Consider the following 8,150-nt stretch of genomic DNA (forward strand, 5'->3'; position numbering starts at 1 on the left):
GATTTGGTCATCGTATCAATGATAACCCATATAGAATTATGTTGAAGATGAGTACGAGGCAAACCCATCACAAAGTCTATGTTTACTTCTTCCCATTTCTATGTAGGAATACTGAACTCTTCCATAGACCCACTAGGCTTCTGGTACTCAATCTTAACTTGATACATGTAGAGAATTTAGGTAAAAATTCTGCAATATCCCTCTTCATCCCACCCTACTAATAGATCTCCCACAAATCACGGTACATCTTAGTGGCCCGTAGATAAATAGAGTAACGTGCACTATACACTTCTGTAAGAATTCGTAGCCTTAAGTCATCTACACCTGGAACACATAGTTGACCCTGGCAACGGAAAACACCATCTCCCCCTTTGGTTAAAACCTCTACTTTCTATTCTCTGACTGAATCTTTTAGCTTAACAAGACTGGGATCTTTATCCTGTTTTTCCTTCACCCCAAAAACTAGAGATGATTCAGAACTGTTTTGCACCCATACACTACCTTCTGCTAAATCAACTAAGCGGACACCTAGTTTGGCAAGCTGATGAACTTTCTAAACTAACCTCTTCTTATCATCCTCAACATGAGTAATACTATCCATAGACAGTCTACTGAGAGCATCAACCACTACATTAGCCTTGCCCAAATTATATAGAACACTCATGTCATAATCTTTCAATAACTCTAACCACCTTTTCTGACGCAAATTTTAATCTTTCTAGAAAAACACATACTGCAAGATTTTGTGATCTATGAACGCATCTACATGTACCCAATACAAATAGTTCCTCCAAATTTTTAAGGAAAACACTACCGCTGCTAACTTAAGATACTGAGTTGGATAATTCTTCTCATGAGGCTTAAGCTGTCTAGAGGCATAGGCTATGACCTTACATCTCAGCATAAGTACACAACCCAAACCTACTCTAGATGCATCACAGTATACGACAAACCTATACGAACCATTGGGTAGAATTAAAATTAGGGTTGAGGTGAGTTGAGTCTTTAGCTCCTAAAAACTCTACTCACATGAATATGACAAATAAAACTGGACTTTCTTCTAAGTCAATCTGGACATGGGGGATGTAATAGATGAAAATCCTTTAACAAACTGATGGTAATAGCCAGCTAAACCTAGGAAACTCCTGATATTTAATGGAGAGATAGGTCTAGGCCAGTTTTTCACCATTTTGGTGTTTTGAGCGTCAACTCTAATGCCATCACTGGAAATGATATGACCAAGGAACGCTACATGCCTTAGGCAAAATTCTCACTTACTAAATTTGGTGAACAACTATTGAGTTTTGAGAGTCTGAATTACGATTCCGAGGCAGTTTGTGTGATTATTCTCTCTACGTGAATAGACAAGAATGTCATCGATAAAGACTATAACGAACATATCCAAGTACTTATTGAACATGCATTTTATTAATTTCATAAAAGCTTCTGGAGCATTAGTAAGACGAAATAATATGACTAGAAACTCGAAGTGACCATATCGGGTTTGAAAAGCTATTTTTGTAATATCACATTCTCTGAACCTGAGCTGATGATAACCTGATCTGAGGTCTATTTGAGAAAACAAACTAGCACCCTAAAGTTTTTCTAACAAGCCAACAATTCTAGGAAGTGGGTATTTTTCTTACTGTAACTTTGTTCAACTGACGGTAGTCTATACATATTCTGAGAGAACTGTCTTTCTTATGCATGAATAGAATTGGTGTGCCCCAAAGGGAAACACTGGGCCTATGTAATCCCTTATCTAGGAGATCTTTTAATTATTCTATTAACTCTATGAGTTTTGTCGGGTCCATCCTATATGGGGGAATAGATATGGGATAATTATCTTGAAGAAGGTCTATTTCGAAGTCTATTTCCCTTTCTGGAGGAATCATAGGAAGATCTTCGAGAAGTATATGTCAGAATTCATTTACTACTAGAACTGACTCAAGACTGGGAGTTTTTGCATTAGAGTCATTGACTCACATAAGATAATAGACACACCCCTTGGATATCATTTTTCTTAATCTAAGGTATGAAATGAACTGACCCTTAAGCACCATAGTACTACTCTATTCATGGATAGGTTCATTTGGAAACTAAAAATGAACCATTCTTCTTCTACAATAAATTGAGGTATAGCATAAATGGAGCCAATCCATGCTGAGATTTGTGTCGAAATCAGTCATCTTTAATTTTACTAAGTCTGCTGAAGTGACTTTCTAAGATATCATAACCGAACAGTTCCTATATACTCACTGGGCTATGATAGATTGACCCACTAGGGTAGAGACTAAGAATGGTTCTGTTAGGACTTCTGTTTTAACTTTAAAGTTGATTACAATATAAGGTGTTACGAAAGATAGATAAGCTCCTGGATCTAATAACTCATAAATATATAAATGGAAGATCTACAACGTACTAGTGACTATATTAGGAGAACTTTCCTAATCTTTTTTGGACTGAATTGTAAAAAGCTTGTTTGGGCGTTGCCCACTGGTAGCACTGGAAGCGGCACCCTACTGATTCAAGCGACGGACTACGCTGTAGGATGATTATACTAACCTTGGGAACCTGACTGAGGACAATCATTACTCTATGGCGTGGCTTTGCACACCTGAAACAAGCATCACTAACCGCTCTGCAGACACCCTGGTGGTTTCTACCATATTGCTGACACAAAGAATTTATTCGAGCACTGCTGACACTACCTTGATTTTTAGAGCCTGGTGCCCTATCTTTGTTACCATTTCTGAACATAGGTACTAGAGAACTGGCTGAAGAGGGAGCTGGAACTGAAGACATTAGGCAAAAATGGGAACAATTACCACCCTCTAACTTAGGCTGATTAAAATTAAAGCAACATATTCCAAATCTCTTGTTTCGCCTCTCTCTTTCTCTGATCTTAGCCTTGTATATTTGCTTAGCATGAACCATGAGCCTAGATATGTCTATCTCCTTAATCAACATTGCTGTTCTGCACTAGTTAACCATACTATCCGATATCCCCGATACGAACTTTCTCATTCTGGACCTACCATCTGCCACTATATATGGAGCATACCTAGTTAATTGAGTAAACTGAAGGGAATACTCTATCACGCTCATAGTGCCTTGCTTTAGTTTGATGAACCCTAACACCTTAGCTTCTCTCAGCTCTAAGGGAAAGAATCTATCTAGGAAGGCAGTGGCAAACTCTTCCTACTATAAGGGATCTACATCTGTGCCCCTATCTACCTTCCATTTCTTAATCTATATATGAGCTACATCTTCTACCTGATAGGCAGCTAACTCAACACTCTCACTAGAAGTCACTTCCATGATATATGTGAATTTTTGAACCTAATTGAGGAGCTCTTATGAATCGTATTCTACCTTAGATCCTAAGCATAGGGGAGGATTCATTCGGGTGAAGTCCCAAATCCTTGCTGCAGCAGTGTTAGCTAGTATGTTAGCTGGAACAGCAGCTGGTTGCTCATTTTGAGCTACTACTAAACTAGCTAGAGTCGTGAATATAGTTATGAATTCTGCATGAGAGATGTGCTCATCTAGGGAATCTGCCTGAACGGGCTGAGGTGCTGACGAATTCGTAGTTTTTCTTTCATTAGTCTTTTTGTGAGGCATGTTCTATAAGCAAAAGAGAGAAAAGGATTAGGTTGAGATTTTAACTAGAAATCATGCTCACTTACACGACCTGAATACTGCAATAAGGGAAACTTTTCCTAAAACATCTCATAGCCTCCTATCCATAATTGTGGTATGCTATACACCCATGCACAAGACTCTACTAGATGCGGCTTTCAGACTTTCTATGAAACTGTTATACCTTAGACTCTGATACCAAGTTTGTAACACCCTGAGTCTATACCCCGAATGCTACACGGTGCTAATGACCCCAAAGGACCATAAGTTAACCCATGACTGATATCTACTGTGAGCATTGAAACCTAATACTGTAATAAATATGGAATAATAGGTTGAAATTCCATAAGGTTTGAAATCTATAAAATTTTGATAAAGTTTATCAACTAAATTAACAGTCTATAAAACTAAATAATGTCTGAACTTTAGTATGAAAAGCCTCTAATCTGAAATTGTCTAAAAGAGGAGTTGATGGGACAATCCCCCAACTAACTCCATGTACTAAAATACTGAGTCTACTATAATAATGAAATAAAAGAATATTCTTAATAGATGAGGATTCGTAACTAAATCTACTACTGGCTGGATCTGGATCTATCTATGCGCGGTCAGGAACTTGGCGTCCGAACCTATGATATAAGACATCATACTACAAAAAAAAAAGTATGCATCAGTACGTGGAATATTCTGGTATGCTAGACGAGGTAAGACTGAATGCAAGGGTTCATATACATGAACAATAACTTACTGAATGATATAGAGAAATTGAATATGAGAGTGCATGGATAATCTAAACTACTATAAATACTGAGTATGCAATACTGTGCATATATATACACTATAACTGAGATTTTCTAAAGCTAAGTACTGAGTTATGATACAGAGTAACTGATAATCTGATATTTTTGATAACTGAGTTACTTATACTGATTGAATGTATCTGATAGTTCTGATTCTATAGAACTGAACTGAGTGCTATTCTGAAGACTTAAACTGGAACTGTGAGAGGTAATGATCTAACCAATATGCCCAAATAAGATAAGACAACTGAGTTTGGGTCCAATCTATAACACCAATTGGTAGGGTGTCAGTACCGTGCCACAGGTAAAGACAAGCTGAGAGTTACCCTCATTTGGAAGGTACTCTAACGAGAATAATGGAACCCTCAACTGGAAAGTTAAAGTACCTCATCAAGCATCAACTGATAGGTTGATGTCTCAACCTACGCTAGCTACATAGTTCTGGAATTCCAGGATTGCTTCTAAGGGTCACACCCTCTACTGGCAGGTGAGCCCCCATCTTCGAGTTCACTCGATGTAGAATCCTACTCCTAATCGAAGGACACTAAACTAAGTATTCTGAACTGGATTGGACTGAGAATGAGTTTTCCTGAGTTCTGAATTGACTGATTTCTACTGAGTTTTGTAACTGACTGAGAGTACTACTGATCATGACATAACTTGTACAATTCTATAACTGACGCTGGCTATAGGTAAACAACTAAATTGCCGGGTATTAAATACCCCAAGGACTCGATAGCATGAAAAGTAAAGCATTGCAAAATTTTGAAAACATAATAATGGTTACTTGATCACAATCCACTCATTGAGACATTTTAGAAAACATTTGTAATGCATTTACTTATACATGAATGGAAAATACATGCTATAATGTTATAATGGAACTATTTCATTCACATAGGCATTTTATCAAACACATAGGGAGCATGTTTAGATCATACAATAATCAACACATATAGTTATCATGCCTACATAAATCAACTTGTAAATTGAAGGGTTTATCATGAAGATCATGTGATTCAACACATAAAATGATTAATTTCATGAAAGCTTTTAATTTAATCATAGACTAAAACCAAACAATAATATGAACATGGATTCAATTCAATTTAAACATGAAAGTTCATAATTCAACAATATTGTTGATTAAAAATGGATTCGTGGACTCTATGGGTGAAAGAAACTCATATATGAACGCCTAAAATACCTTGGATTTTCAATTCTAGAAGATTCTTGAAGGAATTCTTAGGCTTGTTCTTTATTTCTTGAAGAGAGGGTTTGTTTTCTTGAGAGAGAACGCCTTTTTGATTTGGGGAAAACTCTTAAACTATTGATTTAAAACTTTTTTAGGGATTTAATCTCACACCTGGGTGGAATAAAATCATGGAAAAAAACTGTTTTAACCCCAGACAAAACATTTAATTTTTGTTAAATTTTTTCGAACTAGGGCTCTAGCACAACGTGCCATTATTGAGTCGGGCCATTGAAAATAGACAATTGGGAATTGCGGGCTTGGCGTGATGCAGTGTAATAGTGATGCCCCTTTGATTAAGAAATTTGGACTCATCGCGACGCGGTGGGATAGAGTTGGTACACTGGAAATTGACAAATGTGAAAATACCTCACTGGAAACTGACAATTACCATTTTTACATACTCTACGATGCGCTACTAGCCTGAATAACGGTGTTTAACGACAAACTTAAATAGCCATAAATTCTTACCCAGTTATCATATTTAGGAAAATTTAATATCGTTGGAAAGCTAATTGAATTTCCTACGCAATGGCAGGCTCTAAACTAAAAAATACTAGGTATTTTTTAAAACATATATTAGATAACTCATGGACTGAGAGTTAATTTAGGCTAGAAAAATATGGGGTATTACAACTTTGGACATTTCCCTTTTTCCCCAATAATAACCCACGACTTAAAACCCTATTGGAGTCCACATTATCATTCATAATATGATCAAAACAACTCTTAAAACTCCCTTAGATTCTCTTAAGCAAAAAGACTTAGGGTTTCTTAAGATTGGCAATAAGATCTACTAAGGGTTGATTTATCTCCGTAAATTTTATCATCTAAGTGATACGAGACAAATAAGGGAACACGAAACAGCCACAAAACAGTCCAATACACCCTCAAAAATAGTCCACAAATCACAACAAATCGTGGACCAAATGGAGACCTCACAAGGATTCGACGAATACAACAAGAATACAAGAAACAAAGGTGTATTTGACTCCCAAAACAGCCACATATCGTGAAGAACAAGATGATGACAAGAACATAAATTTTCAGATTCAACAAGACACAAAAACAGTCCACTACAAACAATAACAAGATTACAAGAATAAAAGGATAGATAGTGAGATATAGATTTGTTACAAGACTTAGGAACAAAGTTTGATTAAAACACTAAACCCCTAATTAATGTAACAGCAACACCACACTCTTACGGTGACCGCCGAGGGAATCACTCACCTCTAGATCCACCGTTTCCAAGCAAAGAACAATATTGGCTTTTCCAAGCCCTATACTAAGGATGACTTTTCCAAGCCCTAACTAAGAATTATAATAAGGTGTTGCACTCTCCAAGGAGAGAATAAGTCTTTCAAATGTCCATCATCCATTAACTAAAGAGAAAATAACCTAAAATAGATTATATAGTATATTACAAAAGAAAGATAAAATGACTCCAATTCCCTTAATGAGGTGGGTGTCAATAGAGTGTCATTTAGACAAGGCTAAAAGACCTAAATAACCTTGAGGCTAAGTGACCAAAATGACCTTAATAAAATGGACCAAAACTGTGAACCATCAAATATGGTCCAAACCCGTGACTCCTCTAGTCTTCAAGTCTCCAAGCAATCCTCCACACACGAGTTTATTTGATGGCATGCTCAAAATAACCCCTACAAGCATGATCCCGTTCCCTCCATGGGACCAAAGCTTGATTCTTCACGTAGTGACTTTGAATGATGTCATCGAAGGCTAAGGCGGCCATTTCACTTGCATCATCCTCCCCTTCTTGAAAAGGATTCGACCTCGAATCTGTACCTTGCAAAACAAGAGAAAGAACAAACAAACACAATATCCTCATGGAATGAGGGTTAAGGTTAGCACAATAATAAACATCATCACGCAAAGGGGGTACATACTTGAAGTATAACCAAGAATCCTTTGAAGTTAGTATTAAAAACTCAATGAAAGATGTACAAAGGATTTGGTTATGGGATACACCAAGAGTGATACTTTGTTTGTCATGTAGACCAAGCAACAAGTTGGGTGCACCAACATCACCATTTCTACATTTGGCACCGGGGTCAAATGGGAAAAGTCGCCAGACACAAGTCTAGACAACACTCTCCTTTCCCGTGGTCTACTCCCAAACTAAATGACATACTCTCTATAATAGCATGCATATCATCCAAAGAAAATAGAGAGTAGAGAAAGGTATCACTAAAATCGACTTCTACCAAGGTTCCCTCATGTGTGTACTCCCTACTAGTTTCCCAATAATAACCATGAGTACTCTCAACAATAAAGTCCACAAAGTGAAAGAAGAAGTAGCTTCCACAACTACACATTCCTTACCCCTAAGAGTACTCTCATCTTCCAAGAAGAGATTTCCATCTTTAGGAGGAATGTTGTCCCACCAAAGTGGGTTAGCATATAGGCTATAGCTTCCAAGGAAAGCTATACCA

The sequence above is a fragment of the Capsicum annuum genome, chromosome 12 (assembly GCF_002878395.1).
Source record: "Capsicum annuum cultivar UCD-10X-F1 chromosome 12, UCD10Xv1.1, whole genome shotgun sequence".
Classification (NCBI taxonomy): Eukaryota; Viridiplantae; Streptophyta; class Magnoliopsida; order Solanales; family Solanaceae; genus Capsicum; species Capsicum annuum.